Source organism: Macrobrachium nipponense, chromosome 41, assembly GCF_015104395.2.
Source record: "Macrobrachium nipponense isolate FS-2020 chromosome 41, ASM1510439v2, whole genome shotgun sequence".
In the NCBI taxonomy this organism is placed as follows: domain Eukaryota; kingdom Metazoa; phylum Arthropoda; class Malacostraca; order Decapoda; family Palaemonidae; genus Macrobrachium; species Macrobrachium nipponense.
Genome location: NC_061102.1, coordinates 17,946,781 through 17,964,222, shown reverse-complemented (window position 1 = coordinate 17,964,222; position 17,442 = coordinate 17,946,781). Strand labels below are relative to the sequence as shown.

The window sequence follows — 17,442 nt, the reverse complement described above, 5'->3', positions numbered from 1 at the left end:
TATTTACCTACAGTTTTGGGAGCCAATAACCAATTTCCCGGGCCGCACAACACCCAAATCCAACCTCCGCCCTAAGTAGTCCCGTCGACCCAGCATGGCCTTTATCACCTGGGCCGACGCCGCAAGTTTTCAAAGCAGCCAACATGGCGCATCCCATAGCATCACACCCGTCCCTCGCTGCTTTTTTGAGTGAAAGTCCGGTTACTTTTGATGTGCTATATACTTTATGTCAAGACGTTGATGTACTATGTACATATCTTTTCAAAAGTGGACTGTTGGGCGATTTCAGTGGAACCTGTGACAAGTGTAAAGTGGGAACCGTGAGCCTCGTTAAAGAGGAAGACAGTTTCGTGTGGCGCTGCAGCTTCCGCACGTGTCGTAAAAGAACAACGATACGGAACAGCTCTTTCTTCTCCCGCTCACATCTGGATTTCGGCACAATCCTCCAATTAATTTATGGCTGGATCCACGAGCTACCACAGGCCTTTATGAAAATGACTCTCCATATCGGTTCACCGAACACCATGGTGGACTGGTATAATTTCTGCCGTAAGTCTGTCGACATTTTGGTCAAGGACATTTTGGTCAAGGACATTTTGGTCAAGGACATTTTGGTCAAGGACATTTTGGTCAAGGACAATCACAAAATCGGTGGACCCGGCCACATTGTTGAAACTGACGAGTCAAAGTTTGGCAAACGTAAATTCAACAAAGGTCGGCGTGTTGATGGTTGTTGGGTTTTAGGTGGAATAGACCGCAAAACAAAGGACACGTTTTTCCAAATCATTCAAGGACCGATCGGCCGAAACCCTGCTTCCCATCCTTATTGTAAATATTCATCCAGATTCAATCATTATTTCAGACTGTTGGAAATCATACACTACACTAAGTCAGCACTTAAAAGAACACTTAAATATCAATCACTCTTTACACTTTGTCATCCAACAAAAACAAGCACACCAACACTATCGAATCTACGTGGCGGGTTTTAAAAAGAAACGTTTTGCCGCGGAGCGGTACAGTGAGAACACTGTACCCTTCTTATTTTTCAATGTACTGCATTAAAAAACGTTACTTTAATAACAGTGGTTGCCTGTTCAAAACATTCCTCGAACTCATTAAACGCACTTCTCCATTAAAGAAAGCAGAGTCAACGCCAACGAAAATCCGTCCTTTGTCCCGCAGTACTCCTCAACCTCAACAAACCCGAGACTGCGGTGTTCAAACCGAAATGCCTATGCTAGACGTCCCGCCTCCAGTCAAAAGGCCCAGAATCGCCCAACCAGAATTCTCCGACTCTGACATGGAAGATTTTCAATTGTAAGGTAAGTGCAATGTATCTAGGGTAGTTTAATGGTAATTTAAAATGGTAGACTGGCCAGCCATGCGGTTAGGTTGGTCGGCCCACTGTAAACCCTGTGGTTAGCGCGCGTAGCGCAATATTACCACTTGCCTGCCAAGAATCTTTAAAAATGTGGATAAGGCGCGAAGCGCCGTTCCGCTACGGCCTTACTGACAACACACACAAATCGATTGGTCGCGGATATGTAGTCGCTCCCAGGTGGTGGATTGTCCGCGGTTAGACTAGCCAGCCACGCGGTTAGGTTGGTCGGCCCACTGTAAACCCTGTGGTTAGCGTGCGCAGCGCAATATTACCACTTGCCGAAACATGTCGTGCCTGCCAAGAATCTTTAAAAATGCAGATAAGGTGCTAAGCGCCGTTCCGCTACAGCCTTACTGACAACACACACAAATCGTTTCCTGTTTGGAGAGTAAAATATGTAAGTAGTCCTAAATTTGGGTAAGCAGTAGGCTAGCATAGCCCACATTGCGTTTGCAGAGTAAGGGGTCAACAATTTTAAAATACGTTTGCGGCCCAACTTGGGTCAGTAGTAGGCTAGCATTGCCCGCAGAGCGGTTGCAGAGTAAGGGGTCAACCTGCTGTTAAATTTTACGTTTTTTCCCTCCCACAGCCACCGTCTGTGCGTCCCCCCACCCAAAAACACCCGGTTCCCAATACGCTCCCCCATTACCGTTTATATAAAGTTTTCGGTGGTCAACGACACTCGTATCTGCATCCCCCCACCCAAAAACCCCAGATTCCCAATGAGGTCCCCCTTTACCGTTTCGCTTTAACTTTCGGTACTAGTTTCTTTATTATTGTTTTGGTATCGCCGCCATATTGGTTTTGGTGTTCTTCCGCCGATTTCGGTCGGCGGGCGGGAGGGCCCGGCAATCTGTAAGCGCTCTGAGCGTTGTAGGCGTCGTAACCCTGGAAATAATGTCTATTGACAAGCGTCGTAACCTCGGAACATCGTAAGCCGACACCGTCGTAACCCGGGGACTGCCTGTATAGACTTAAATCAATGAAAAGTGCTGGCATAAAAAAAAATAAATAAATAAATAAATAAAATCCACTTATCTGTAGTCAACTCCACTATGGTTTTTGGCAGCCAGATGTACGACAAGGTTAGAAACATTGGATTGTATCTACTTTAGAAATATCTGTAATTTTTTGGGATAATTTGGTTGCAAAAAAGGGGTAATAGACATGAATAATCGTCATTTTTAAATAAAGTAAAGTGCGGGTTGATTACAGTTTAGTTGTCTTCGATATTTTTAAATTATTCTATATTTTTACCCTTGCCCAACTAATCTGTAGGAGCTCCACTTTTGTTTTACATTATTCGATATTTTTACCCTTGCCCAACTAATCTGTATGAGCTCCATTGATTACAATTTTTAGCCTTGCCCACCTAATCTGTAGGAGATACATTTTTTTTTTTACATTCTTTGATATTTTTATCCTTGGCCAACTAATCTGTAGGACCTTCATTTTTTTTACATTCTTCGATATTTATTTTCCGTCTACTTGGCCCTTAATCCATCCGCCAAGATAACTAGTACCTGGAACGGACCTTGCCTGACCATGCCCGACACTTCGCCCTCAGTCTGTTCCTGCTTCTCAGCTTGTACAGTGCTACGATCATAATTACCATGTCTTCTTCTGCCGATAATTTTTCGTGTCCCTCACACGTGGATTGCGCTGCCGCCGTTCCCGTCACTCTGGAAGACATCTACATTTTGTGTCGCAATGAACGATCGCTCATTATTTATTTAATGAAAACAGGCCTACTGGGTGATTTTAGTGGCTTGTGTAACGACTGTAATGAAGGCACCGTCAGACTTTTGAAAAAAGGGGAAAAAGTTTTCTGTCATCTCGGAAAACAACCGTCCCGCCAAGAAAGAAAAAAAGAAATCCTGTACCCCGAAGATTTGAACGACTCCGATTTTCTTTATTAAGTTCTATATTTCTGTGGGGGGGGGCAATCATTTGAAGACTCGCAACATCTCCAAGGTAAGCTTATCAATGTAAATGCACGTTATGTTCATTATTTTGCCGTAATAGAGCACGCCATTGTATTTCCCGCTAAGCTGAAGTCAGGGCCGCTCAACACATCCGAACATTCACATTTGCTAGTAGTCCACGTGTTCGAACAAACAACGTGGCCTTGACTTTAACCAATGTATTCTCAGAAATATTCACTTGGTTTGGATATCAGTAAGGACATACGGGTGCCAGCCATCCGTAAGGACAAGTTTTAATGGTTAGGTATTAAAAACTGTTAACATACTACACAGGGGGGTCCAGGGGGGCAAAGCCCCCCGGCCAGGTAAGGACATGCAGACTAAGTTTGGTTAGGTAGGTTCCTTTGGTTAGGTCGCAATCACTGTTAATATACTATACTGGGGGTTCACCCCGGCCAGGTAAGGGCACGCGGCCTAAGTATGACAATTTGTCCAAAATTGCATTTTTCCTAACTATACAAACCTGAGGTCCTTTTACAATAGGAAGGTTACTAGCGGCAGCTGGATAGGTCGTAAGCTTTCGAACAAGGGGTTCGGTAGTTAACTGCTTGTCCGACAGGCGTGCGCGCACGACTGGAAGGTAAACAATCACTTTTGCTTTTGGCCCAAGCAAAAACTGCAGAGTGAGGGGTGGAATGAGGTGGGACTATGTGTAAAAGGACCTCAGGTTTGTATAGTTAGGAAAAATGACAATTTGTCGAAAATTGCATTTTTCCTAACTATACAAACCTGAGGTCCTTTAACAATAGGAAGTAGCTAGCGGCAGCTGGAACGGTCGTAAGCTTCGAACAAGGGGAGAACAAACGGTAGTTAACTGCTTGTCCAAAAAAGACAGTCGCGCAGGCAACAAATCACTTTTGCTTTTGGCCCGGGCCCATGCAAAATACGCAGAGTGAGGGGTGGCATGAGGAGGGACTATATGTAAAGGACCTCAGGTTTGTATAATTAGGAAAAATGCAATTTTCGACAAATTGTCATTTGTTCCGATACGTAATACAAACCATCGGTCCTTTAACAATAGGAAGACTCACTTCTTGGTGGGAGGAATCTGAGTCTTTTGATGAACAGACTGGTGTTCGTCCATCCCTGGAATGCTCCCTGTCGTAAGAGCGAGGGAGGGATCCAAGCCTCTGTCCGATTGATCGGGGTGTGCACCGCAGGATCAATGGTCAGACCTCTGGGCCGAGTACTAAGAGAGAGGCAAGCGTATCTCTTCGTACCAGCAAGCAAGAACTTGTTCCTGTTTGCAAGAGGCAACATAAAGTATGGGTTTGTCTCAAGCTGGCATCCACTTCCTCCCCCTTGTTGGAGGAAGTGGTGGATATACGCTCCTATCCCTAGTGAAAGGGATAGGATGGGGCTCTGTTGAGTAGCTCACCTGCATCTTGTCCTTATCCAGCAGGGTGACGACCGTGTCCCTCTAACCACAGGTTAGACCGGGAAGAAAAAGATGGGAAGAGGAGCCAGTCAACACTCTCATTCACTCATCCATTCTTACGGTCACACCAGGACTCGATGCTGTTCAGCCTGCAAGGGTCTGGGTTCGCTACACGTGTTGAGCAGCCACCACGGGTCCCAAGGAAAAAGATCCAAGGACCTGTGGGCAATATCCCGAAGGTAGAAGGAAGGGCATGTGGTCTGGTTGGACCAGACCCCTGCCTTCAGTACCTGCGCCACGGAGAAGTTCTTGCGGACAAGGCAGCATCTCCTTCGCATCGAAGGCGGTGAAGTCCATTAGGGAGGGGATGTGAACGACTCGAACCAATCGTCAGGGAGGGCCCGAAGGGTTCTGAGTCTTCGCTAAGAAGTTCGGTACGAAATAGTGTGTCACGGATCCCCATCCCCTGGATGCTTCACTTCGCAGGAGAAGTCATGCAGTTCCTCAGAGGAAAAGAAGGGAATAGTCGCATGACCTATCCCTCTTCTCTACTTCGGTGATGTCCAGTACCCATACTCGTCTGTCCGTTTGCCACGAAGTCTCTCGCATCCTCCTATCCCCATGCAGCGAAGTTCTCGGTAGTGGATAGAACACCGACACTCCATGGTGGGTGTCGATGGTATGGGTACTGTGACAAGCTATTAAAACGAAGTAATGATTGCTCTGTAACAACCGAACTAAGTCAACAGCGTAGTTCGTAACTGACTCGGGCGCTCTGACAGCTGCCGACTGACTGCGTTCGGTAGGAGGCAAGTTGTCCAAGCATCCGAGTAAGTCACGTGACCTTCGCCTTTTAAAGGGTTATGCCGAGAGACAAACAAATAATGTATTTGTTTGTCACCAATGCCGGACAGCGAGGTGATGATTCTCTTAAGCATGTGCCCAACAGGCGAAAGTCAATTGCCTTCTAGAGACCGAGGTCCCTGAAGGCAAAACATCTCATAGTTGTTGAATCTCAGCTAAGGAGAAACAACACTATGTACCGTTGAAGACGAAGGTAGATATTGAATGCAACCTACGTCTTCACAGAACGAATCGAGAGAAGGATTCTCAAGATTCATAACCTGTGCTTACAAATGACTGAAAAACGCTAACCGCATTTCATTGCTGTCTGGTGAGAAGTCGTAGTTGCAATGAAAGCGGGGCGTTCTTCAGTAATGAAAACACAGGGGAAAGCCGCCTGAAGAACTGCTTCTCATGGGTTGAACATTTGGAAAGTAGAGCTGTCAGGTCGGAGAGTACGCGATGTCTTATGACATCTGTTATCGGGTTGAACAATGAACAATTGTACACCTACGAATACAAGATATTTTGAAGACAAACTCAGATGTCTGCAAAATCATTCGCATTATCGCAGTGCGATGCAGCGGGAGACTTGTACAGACTTCTGTTACCGTGCGGTAAACAGAAAGATGAAAGAGTCCAAGAGATATCTCTGTTGAAAATTCTCGCAATGTCGAGGCGATGGAACTAGCATCACAGCAGTAGATGGTCCTTCATTATTGCGAGAATCCCCGTTAATCAGAGACCTAAGTCCATGATTGTTGGGCAGAGATACGGTTCGGTGAGTCAATCAGAGCAGGGGGGAGAGAGGACATAAAAACTGACCGCCCATCTCGGAGGCCCAGCTGATACTGAGCTGCTATCAGGCAGTTCAATACGCAGTAGCTGAGCCTGGCCTCTCGCTGACTCGTCATCCTGAGTTGCCAGGTAATCCATTATTCCAACGAAGGAATGCGTTCGGCTAGAACCACCGAGCATAAAAGATATGCTCGAGCAATTATATTTAGGCGAAACGAATTTCGGTAAATATAAAAGTTGAAATGTGTTGTCGTGACAAAACCCATACGTATTTAAAATTGAAACTAAAACTCCTGGGAGGTTGCATGCAACCCCGAGTTGCAGTTCAATTAGAATACTTCTCGTCTAAGTCGCAATCCGTAGATTAACTAGGATTATGCGCCCTACCCCTCGGACAATTCAAACTGCTTAGCAGATCATGTCGCGAGGTTAATATACGTAGTATATTTTTTGTAGGATTCTGAACAACGATCTCCATCCTAAATTCTTTCCTTCAAGAAAACAAAATAAGGATTGGAGATCGACCACCTTCGATCTCTATTAAAGAGAGTGAAGGAGAGTCTTCCTCGAAGGAAAGCTTCAATGATGAACAGAAATACTAAGACGATAGTTCCAAGCCAAACTGGATATTCCCGTCCGTTCTTCTCTATTCCAGGTTGGTCGCCTACTGTGAGATAGTCTTCTTTCAGCAGCAGTCTTCTTCCCAATGCTAGAAATTAAAGGAACTCGAGCATAGGCGAGGTTCCCGATTATCGTGTAACATATCGGGGATTCTCGTCACGCTCACTTTGGACCATGGTCTCGCCTAAGTGTTTGGAGATCGTAAAAACTCGAACATCTGAATGCGCTAGAAATTCTGTAGAATTCTAAGCAGTCTGCGAAACCCCCACCGAATTCGTCAAACGATATCGGCTGGTGGTCCTCTCGATTCCCGTAGGAAATCGAGAATGGGGCAGGATCCCTCCTCAACGACCGGGGCTTACGTCAGGTAGGACCCAAAGGTCCCCCAAACCCCCCCGGTAGCGCAGTCCCAACGTGGGATCCTACAGAGAAATCTCTGTAGGATCCCTCCCCCCCTTTCCTCGTAGCCGTAAGGAGAGAGGGAATGGGGAGGAATTGGATACTCGCTCGCCTTCCCAGTGGAACTAGCAGTTGGAGAAGAGTAGGAGCAGCCATCGCCTTGCGGCGATGGCCCTCTCAGAGTCTGGGAAAACGCATCAGTCAGGACCGTTTTAAAACGTTTTCCCGAGGAGGGTTACGAACTCTCACTGTAGGTAAGGGTCTGCCGCCACTGTGAACGTCGTCTGGGTGGGGCTGATCGACACCTGACAGGAGAGAGCCGATACCGTCCTCCGACTCATTCCAGTCCTCGTCGAGGTCGAAACCTCTCAGGAGGACCGAACCAGGAGTATTTAAATACGGTGTCCGAAGACACGTAGAAACGCCGCTGTCGCAGTAGAGGAGGTGGAAGTAGCTTGATCGACAGGCCAGAACTGAAGAGAGCCTTCTTGTCCGGAGACGAGAGACTCTGGTTCAAGACAGAATCGGCAAGCTCCGATCGCGGCAGACCCACCGTCGGTTTGGGTTCCCTCTCGGGCCCCAAAACGACTCAAGCAGAGACGTGGGCTCTGCTGGTGGGAGCGGCAATCCTTCCCCGAGGTTCGTGCGCTGACGAATCAGCGCCATAACCTCGACAAAGTTCCTCTGGGATCTCGGAAGTCATAGCATCTTGCAGAGTAGGACCGTCAAGCCCCTCGAACAAGAGCATTCCGAGAACCTCCCTCTTAAGGAGGAGGAACTGCGATAGACCCCTCTCGGATTCCTCCTGCCACTTGCGCGTACGTCCTGGTCGGTCCGAAGATCGTACCTGGTACTTACGGCGTCGTGACGGGATCGTGCGGGGTATGCCCCTCACGATCACCTCGCTGTGCCTCGCTCTTCCTGGTGCAAACCGAGGAAGTTGCAGGCACGGGAGAGGAAGAGATGACGCTCCTCTTTCGCTCGCTGGCAGAACCAGCGGGCTTGGAGGGCTGCAGGCGATCGCCACTTTGCAGGCCTAGTCGAGCCGTTTCCCAGGGAAACGGCTGGACCGAGAACAGCGGCCCCGATCTCGTGTGCAGAGGAGCTGCTGCTGGTCCCCCTATCCGCCCGGTCCCTGTGGGAGCGGCGGTCAGGTGACCTGCTAGGCTCGCTGTCTTGGTGAGACCGGATGAGCGTCCTCTCGGCGCGTCGAGCCGCCGGTACCAGCCGCTCGGCTGGCACAGACGGCCGCGGGGACCCCTTCCTCGCCTCAGCGCGTGGCCGGTCGGAGACCGTCACGTCAGCCCGAGCAGCCGGCTGGTCGCTGCGAGAGCGTCCGCTGGCCTGGCGAGAGTCGTCTGCACGACTCTCGCCAGTCTTCTGCTCCGCGCTTCGGTCTTGACGGCGAGCGAGCTCGGGCGTCAAGACTTTGGCTGGACGGTCTCCCGCGGGAGACCGTCCACTTGGTACTTCTCGCGAACGAGAGGCCGAGGCGGATCCTGGTTTAGCGGCAGAACCGCTAGAACCAGGCGAGGAAGTGCCAGCCGAAGCTGGTACTCCTCTGGTCCCCGTCTTCTTCTCCTTGGTAGAAGAAGAGACGGGCCCTGTTCCCGAGGGAGCAGGAGGACCAGCAGAAGAGCTCCCCGAATCGCCGGAGCGAGACGGGCCCTTAGAAGGTCCCGAAGGAGCCTTCTTAGGGGGGAAAACCCGGGTTACCAGCTGGTCGCTGCAAGAGCGGCCGCTGGCCTGGCGAGTCACCTGAGCGGCTCTCACTAGCCTTCTGCTCCGTGCCGCGTCTTGGCGCCGAGCGAACTCTGGCGCCGAAACTTGGGTGCACGGTCTCCCGAGGGAGAACGTACACTCGGGATCTATCGCGAACGAGAGACCGAGCCGGAACCTGGCGTAGCGGCATCGCCGCTAGCACCAGGCGAGGAAGTACCAGAGCTAACCGATACTCCTCTGGTCCCCGTCTATCTCTTCCTTACGGAAGGGGAGACGGGCCCCGCTCCCGAAGGAGCAGGAGGACCAACAGAAGGACCCCCCGTCCCACCGGGGTGGGGCCCTTAGAAGTTCCCGAAGGAGACTTCTTAGGGGGGAAGGCAGCCTTCTTCTTCTTCGGCTTATGGGCCTTAGAAGTCGAAGGGGAAGAGGAGGCGCAGCAGCGATGACGATGAAGACGAAGATGACAGCTTCCTCTTCCTCTTCCTCGTCAGCTCACGCAGGACAGTCGTCAGGTCCTCCATCCAGGCCGGAGCCGGGGCTATTGCGAAGCAACACGACCCGACTGCACCTGTCCGGAAGGACCTGGGACTGGGGAAGACACACCGTGGGCAGGACCAGCATGGACAGGCTCAGGAACCAGGAGCGGCAGGAACAGCGGCAGCGGTAGACCCAGAAGGGACAGCCAAGCCAACAGCGGGAATCACATCAGCGGCAGGTACGGCAGGCCCAGCGATCGCCTCGTAGAATCATCGGCAGCCAGCGGGAACCTGGGTACTGGCGGTCGGTCCAGGGGCGAGCTGCTGGAACAGCGGAAGTCTGGGGCAGGCAACACGAAGAAAACAGGCGGCAGCGGCAACCCCCCCCCCCCCCCACCCCCCCCCCCCCCCCCTCGGTACGGTGGCGGCCCTAGTAGCGGCAGACGGCGTCACCGACCCAGCATGGGGAGTGTAGACCAGGAGGGGGGGGAGCAGCATAAGCGGCCGTGGTAGTAGTGGAGACCGCCCCAGACCTCGCTAGACGCTGCAGCAGCCCGTGGATGCTAGGCACGCCCTGCCGCCGCGGTGGTCCATACCTGTCCAAGGTCGTCTCCCACGGAGTGTAGCACCTGCGTAGCATAGATACATTAGTAAGAGGGTTCCCTCACGCACGGGGGGAAGACATGCCCCACCCCGAACGCAAGGAAGACCCCAAATACAAAATACAACGAGGAAGCTGAGCGGGGGCAGGAAGGAAGACGAAGAATCGGATACCAAGGGAGTCGCGGGAGAGCTTTCCGACGACTTCCTGGCAGATCTTCGCTTCCCCTACCCCCGCACAGCAGTTAAAAGTAATATGAAAATGAAACAGAATACTGCCCTTGCGATTCACTTCATAGAAAAGATCAATTCCCGGGTAAGAACGGAAACTTGATCCAAATAATATGATGCTATCATAAAAATATATGAAAATGAAACAGAATACTGCACTTGCGATTTCACTTTCACAGAAAATAATCGTAAGGATCAATTCCCGGGTAAGAGCGAAAATTGATCCAAATTAAATTCATGCAAATAAATAAATGAAAATGAAAAGAATACTGCAATTGCGAATCCACTTTCATTGCATTTTATCATACCAAATAAAAGGCTCGTGCCGAGCGCAATCACGCTCTCGGTAACGAACGCACAGGGCAAAAATATAATGAAAAAAGTACTTACATTTTTCAATTACACACTTTCGCCCAAAATACATGACTCGGCGCGAGCGCGCCCCGCCCTCGGCACCGAGACATAATTCAAGGGTTCAATACATGAAAAGAGAGGAAATCGCCGCATCTACGGCGATAGCTCCATGTTGGTTCATAATTAAGTAATGAAAATGAAAACTGTGTACTTACAGTTTCATTTTCAAGTCAAACAAACCATTAGTAGAAAACACAATATAAACAAAGCATACGACGATGAAGCGGGCAGAGAGCGATGACGAACACGTCCTTCACACCCGCGGCCGAAAGCAAAAGTGATTTGTTCGCCGCGCGACTGTCGGACAAGCAGTTAACTACCGTTCTCCCCTTGTTCGAAGCTTACGACCGTTCCAGCTGCCGCTAGCTACTTCCTATTGTTAAAGGACCGATGGTTTGTATTACGTATCGGAACAAATGCAATTTTGGACAAATTGTCACTTGTTCCGACATGGCATACAAACCTTCGGTCCTTTTACAATAGGAAGAATCACTTCTTGGTGGGAGGAATCTGAGTCTTTTGTGAACAGACTGGTGTTCGCCCAACCTTGGAATGCCTCCCTGGTCGTAAGAGCGAGGGAGGGATCCAAGCTTCTGTCCGATTGATCGGGGTGTGCACCGCAGGATCAATGGTCAGACCTCTGGACCAAGTACTAAGAGAGAGGCAAGCGTATCTCTTCTGTACCAGCAAACAAGAACAAGTTCCTATTGCAAGAGGCAACAAAGTTATGGTTTGTCTCTTGTTGGCATCCACTTCCCCCCCCCCCCTTGTAGGAGTGAAGGATGGTGGATATTCGCTCCCATCCCTAGTGAAAGAGATAGGATGGGGCTCTGTCGAGTAGCTCACCTGCATCTCGTCCTTATCCAGCAAGGTGATGACCGTATCCCTCTACCCACAGGTAGAGGGGGAGAAAAAGATAGGAAGAGAAGCCAGTCACTCTCTCATTCACTTATCTATTCTTACAGTCACACCAGGACTCGATGCTGTTCAGCCTGCTAGGGTCTGGGTTAGCTACACAACGTGTTGAGCAGCCACCACGGGTCCCAAGGAAACGATCCAAGGACCTGAGGGCAATATCCAAAAGGTAGAAGGAGGTGCCAGTGGTCTGGTTGTACCAGACCCTTGCTTTCAGTACCTGTGCCACGGAGAAGTTCTTGTGTAACTCGAGGGAGTGTACTACTAGGTCATCTTGGTGCTGACGAAGAGTCTTCAACACTTAGCCTGGGATGTCGAGTTTCTTCAGAAACCGCGGTCGCGCTTTCACAGGACAAAGCAGCATCTCCTTCGCATCGAAGGCGGTGAAGTCCATTAGGGAGGGGATTGTGAAGGACTCTAACCGATCGCCAGGGACCGAAGGGTTCTGAGTCTTCGCTATGAAGTTCGGTACGAAATCGAGCGTCACGGATCCCCATCCCCTGGATGCTTGACTTCGCAGGAAAAGTCATGCAATTACCTCAGAGGAAAAGAAGGGAATGGTCGCATGACCTATCCCTCTTCTCGACTTCGGTGAAGTCCTGTACCCATACCGGTCTATCCGTCTGCAGCGAAGTGTCTCACATTCTCCTATCCCCATGCAGTGAAGTTCTTCTTCTCGGTAGTGGATAGGACACCAACACTCAATGGTGGGTGTCGATGGTATGGGTACTGGGACAAGCCGTTAGGACGAAGAAAAGACTGTTATGGAACAACCGAACTAAGTCCACAACTAAGTTCGTAACTGACATGGGCGCTCTGACAGCTGCCAACTGACTGCGTTCGGTAGGAGGCAAGTTGTCCAAGCACCCAAGTAAGTCACGTGACCTTCGCCTTAAAAGGGTTATGCCAAGAGACTAAACAAATAATTTGTTCGTCACCGATGCCAGAAGGCGAGGTGATGATTCTCTTAAGGCATGTGCCCAACAGGCGAAAGTCAATTGCCTTTAGAGACCGAGGTCCCTGATGGCAAGATATCTCATAGTATAGTTGATTCTCAGCTAAGGAGAAACAACACTGTGTCGTTGAAGACGAAGGTGTACAGAAAATGCAACCTACGTCTTCACAGCTGAATCGAGAGAAGGATTCTCAAGATACTGAACCTGTGCTACAAAGACTGAGAACGCTAACCGCTATTCATTGGTGTCCGGTGAGGATCGAGTTACAATGAAAGCGGAGCGCTTTTCAGTAATGAAGACACAGGGAAATACTGCCTGAAGAACTGCTTCTCATGGGCTGAACATTTGGAAGTAGAGCTGTCAGGTCGGAGAGTAGGCGATGTCTTCTGAACATACTGTTAATTTCGGGGCGAACAATGCCACTATTGCACCTGCGAATACGAGATATTTTGAAGACAAACTCAGATGTCTGCAAAAATCATTCGCATTATCGCGGTGCGATGCAGCGGGAGACTAGTACAGACTTCTGTTACCGTGCGGTAAACAGAAAGATGAAAGAGTCCAAGAGATATCTCTGTTGAAAATTCTCGCCGAATGATCGAAGGCGATGAAATAGAGCGTCACAGCAGTAGATGGTCCTTCATTATTGCGAGAATCCCCGTAATCAGAGACCTAAGTCCATGATTGTTGGGTAGATATACGGTTCGGTAGTCAATCAAACCAGGGGAGAGAGAGACGTAACCGACCGTGCATCTCGGAGACCTAGCTGATACTGAGCTGCTATCAGGCAGTTCAATACACAGTAGCTCTCGGTGACTCGTCATCCTGAGTTGCCAGGTAATCCCTTCCACGAAGGAATGCGTTCAGCTAGAACCACCGAGCATAAAAGATATGCTCGAGCAATTATATTTAGGCGAAACGAATTTCGGTAAATATAAAAGTTGAAATGGTGTTGTCGTGACAAAACCATAAGTATATAAAATTGAAACTGAAAACTCCTGGGAGGTTGCAGGCAACCCTGAGTTGCACAATTCGTCTCGGTCACAAACCGTAGAGTTAACTATGGTATGCGCCTACCCCTCGGACAATTCAACTGTTAAAAGAATCATGTCGCAAGGGTAATATACGTAGTATATTTGTAGGTTCTGTACAACAAACTCCATCCTAAATTCTTTTCCCCTCGAGGAATGAGAATAAGGATTGGAGATCGACCGCCTTCGTTCTCTAGTCAAGAGGGTGAAGGAGAAGTCTTTCCCAAAGGAAAGCTTCAATGGTGAACTGAATACCAAAGACGATAGTTCAAGCCAAACTGGATGTTCCCGTCCGTTCTTCTCTATTCCAGGTTAGTGGCCTACTGTGAGATACTCTTCTTCCAGCAGCAGTCTTCTTCCAAATGCTAGAAATTAAAGGAATTCGAGCATAGGCGAGGTTCCCGATTATCGTGTAACAATTATCGGGGATTCTCGCTCACTTTGGACCGTGGTCTCGCCTAAGTGTTTGGAGATCGTAAAAAAACTCGAACACTCTGAGTGCGCTAGAAATTCCGTAGAATTCTAAGCACTCTGCGAAACCCCCACCGAATTCGTCAAACGATATCGGCTGGTGGTCCTCTCGATTCCCGTAGAAATCGAGAAAGGGGCAGGATCCCTCCTCAACGACCGGGGCTTACGTCAGGTAGGACCCAAAGGTCCCCCCGGTAGCGCAGTCCCTAACGTGGGATCTTAGAGAAATCTCTGTAGGATCCCTCCCCTTTCCCTCGTAGCCGTAAGGAGAGAGGGAATGGGGAAGGAATTGGATACTGGCTCGCCTTCCCAGTGGAACTAGCAGTTGGAGAAGAAAAGGAGCAGCCATCGCCTTACGGTGATGGCCTCTCAGAGCCTGGGAAAACGTATTGTCAGGAGAAAACGTTTTCCCGAGGAGGGTTACAAACTCATACTGTAGGTAAGGGTCTGCCGCCACTGTGAACGTCGTCTGGGTGGGGCTGATCGACACCTGACAGGAGAGAGCCGATATCGTCCTCCTACTCATTCCAGTCCTCGTCGAGGTCGAAACCTCTCAGGAGGACCGAAGGGGTATTTAAATACGGTGTCCGAAGACACGTAGAAACGCCTCTGTCGCAGTAGAGGAGGTGGAAGTAGCTTGTTCGACCGGCCAGAACTGAGAGAGCCTTCTTGTCCGGAGACGAGACACTACCTGGTTCAACACAGTCGGCAAGCTCCGATCGCGGCAGACCCACCATCGATTTGGGTTCCCTCTCGGGCCCCAAAACGACTCGAGCCGAGACGTGGCTGCTGGCTGGGTGGAGCGGCGATCCTTCCCCGAGGTCGCTGTGCTGACGAATCAGCGCCAAAACCTCGGCAAAGTTCCTCTGGATCTCGGAAGTCACAGCATCTTGCAGAGTAGGACCGTTAAGTCCTTCGAACAAGAGCATATTCCGAGAACCTCCCCCCTAAGGAGGGGGAAAAGCGACAGCCCTCTCGGTCTCCTCCTGCCACTTGCGTGTACGTCCTGGTCGGTCCGAAGATCGTGCCTGGTACATACGGCGTCGTGACGGGATCGTGCGGGGCGCGCCCCTCACGATCACTGCGCTGTGCCTCGCTCTTCCCGGTATAAACCGAGGAAGTTGAAGGCACGGGAGAGGAAGACCTGACGCTCCCCTTCGCTCGCTGGCCGAACCAGCGGGCTTGGAGGGCTGCAGGCGATCGCCAACCCATGGTGGGGATCGAAGCTGCAGGCCTAGTCGAGTCGTTTCCCTGAGGAGAGGCGGCTGGACGAGAACAGAGACACCGATCTCGTGTCAGGGGAACTGCTGCTGGTTGCCGTACCCGCACGTTCCCTGTTGGGAGTGACGGTCGGGCTACCTGCAAAGACCACTGTCACGGTGAGACCGTGTCAGTCCTCACGGCACGTCACACACGGCTCGGCACCGGCGATCGGGAGGACCTCTTCCCAGCCTCGGCACGTGGCCGGTCAGAGACCGTCACGTTAGCCCGGGTAGTCAGCTGATCGCCGTGAGAGCGAGAGCTGGCCTGGTGGGAGGTGCCTGAGCGGCTCTCACCAGCCTTCCGCTCCGTGCCGTGAACCTGGCGCCGAGCGAGCTCTGGCGCCTGATTCTTGGCTGCATGGTCACTGGTAGGTGACGGTACACTCGGTATCTCTCTTGGACGAGAGGCCGAGACGGAACCTGGTGTAGTGGCAGAGCCCCTGACACCAGGCGAGGAAGTACTGGTGTTAGCCAGTACCCCTCTGGTCCCCGTAGTCTTCTTCCTTGCGGAAGAAGAGAGACGGGCCCCGCTCCGAAGAAGCAGGAGGACCAGCGGAAGGAACCCTCCCGTCCCACCGAGGTGAGACGGGTCCCGAGAAGCTCCCGAGGGAGACTTCTTAGGAGGGAGGAGGCAACCTTCTTCTTCCTCGGCTGTGAAGCCTTAGAAGTCGAAGGGGAAGAGGCGGCAGCCGACGACGATGAAGAAGATGAAGACGACGACGACGACACCTTCCTCCTCTTCTTCGTCAGCTTCCTCAGGACAGACGTAAGATCTGCCATCCAGGGCGGAGCCGGGGCTGCTGTAGCCGAAGCCACAGGGACCGGACGCATCTGTACAGACAGACCAAAGTCTGGGGTAGTACCACCACGAACAGGGACGACGTCAGCAGGTATGGGCATCAGCCAGCACAGCATCGGCAGGGACAGCCAGCGTAGCAACGGCAGGGACAGCCAGCGTAGCAACGGCAGGGACAGCCAGCGCAGCAACGGCAGGGACAGCTAACACAGCAACTGCATGGACAGTCAGCACAGAATCAGCAGGTACGGCAGGCAGCACCGGAACACAGGAGGTGGAGCAGCAGCCAGCAACATCCTGGTACCGGCGGCAGGTCCAGGGGCGAGCTCTAGGGCAGCGGAAGTGTGGTCGCGGCAGCTCGGCAACCACGAGCGGCGGCGGCACGGCCCCCTCTCAGTACGGCGAACGGCACTTCACAGCGGCTGTAGGCAAGACTGTTACCACGTGAGGCGAGTACACCAGGTGAGGAAGGATGTCGTCACCTGGAGTCGATATCGTTGTCGTGGTCACCGCTCCATGGGTGACCGCAGCAGACCCCAGACATAGAAACCGCAGCCCTGGACACTAGGCACGCCCTGCAAATCGAAGGACGCCCATACCTCACCAAGGTCCACCCTTGTGGCAATAGCACCTGCGGAAATAACAGTAGTAGTGATTAGTGGGGGGGAAGTCCCCTTGCGCGGGGGGGTGAGCCCCACACCAAACGAGCGGAAGAACCCGAATACAATTGTACATCGGGCACCGAGCGCCCTCCCCCGCGCTCGACGGATCGGGCGAGGAGAAGAACCCAGATAACCTCCCCCCCGAAGGGGAAGGGCCATCTGTGGGAGCTGAGCAAGGGGGGGGGGGGGATTCTCGTTCCTCACCCCCGCACAGCACCCATGTACCCAACAATAATAATAAGAGCCCGAGCAATCGTGCCCTCAGCACCGAATGCAAGGGCATAAGGATCAATTCCCTGACTGAGCGGAACTTGAACCAAAATAAATATTGATGCAATCAATAATAAAAGGAATAAAATGAAAAAGAATCTTGCATTACGATTCACTTCACAATGAATAAGGGCTCGGATCAACGCATTTGCGCCCTCGGTACGAGACGCAAGGGTAAAAGGATCCATTCCCGATTATGAACGGAAACCTTGATCCAAAATGAAATTG

General features: G+C 51.1%; 1 pseudogene; it reads left to right on the top strand.

Annotated features, from left to right (window-relative positions):
- Positions 1–524: 524 nt before the first annotated feature.
- LOC135212785 (uncharacterized) overlaps positions 525–17,442 on the top strand; it is a 96,924-nt pseudogene continuing 80,006 nt past the window's right edge.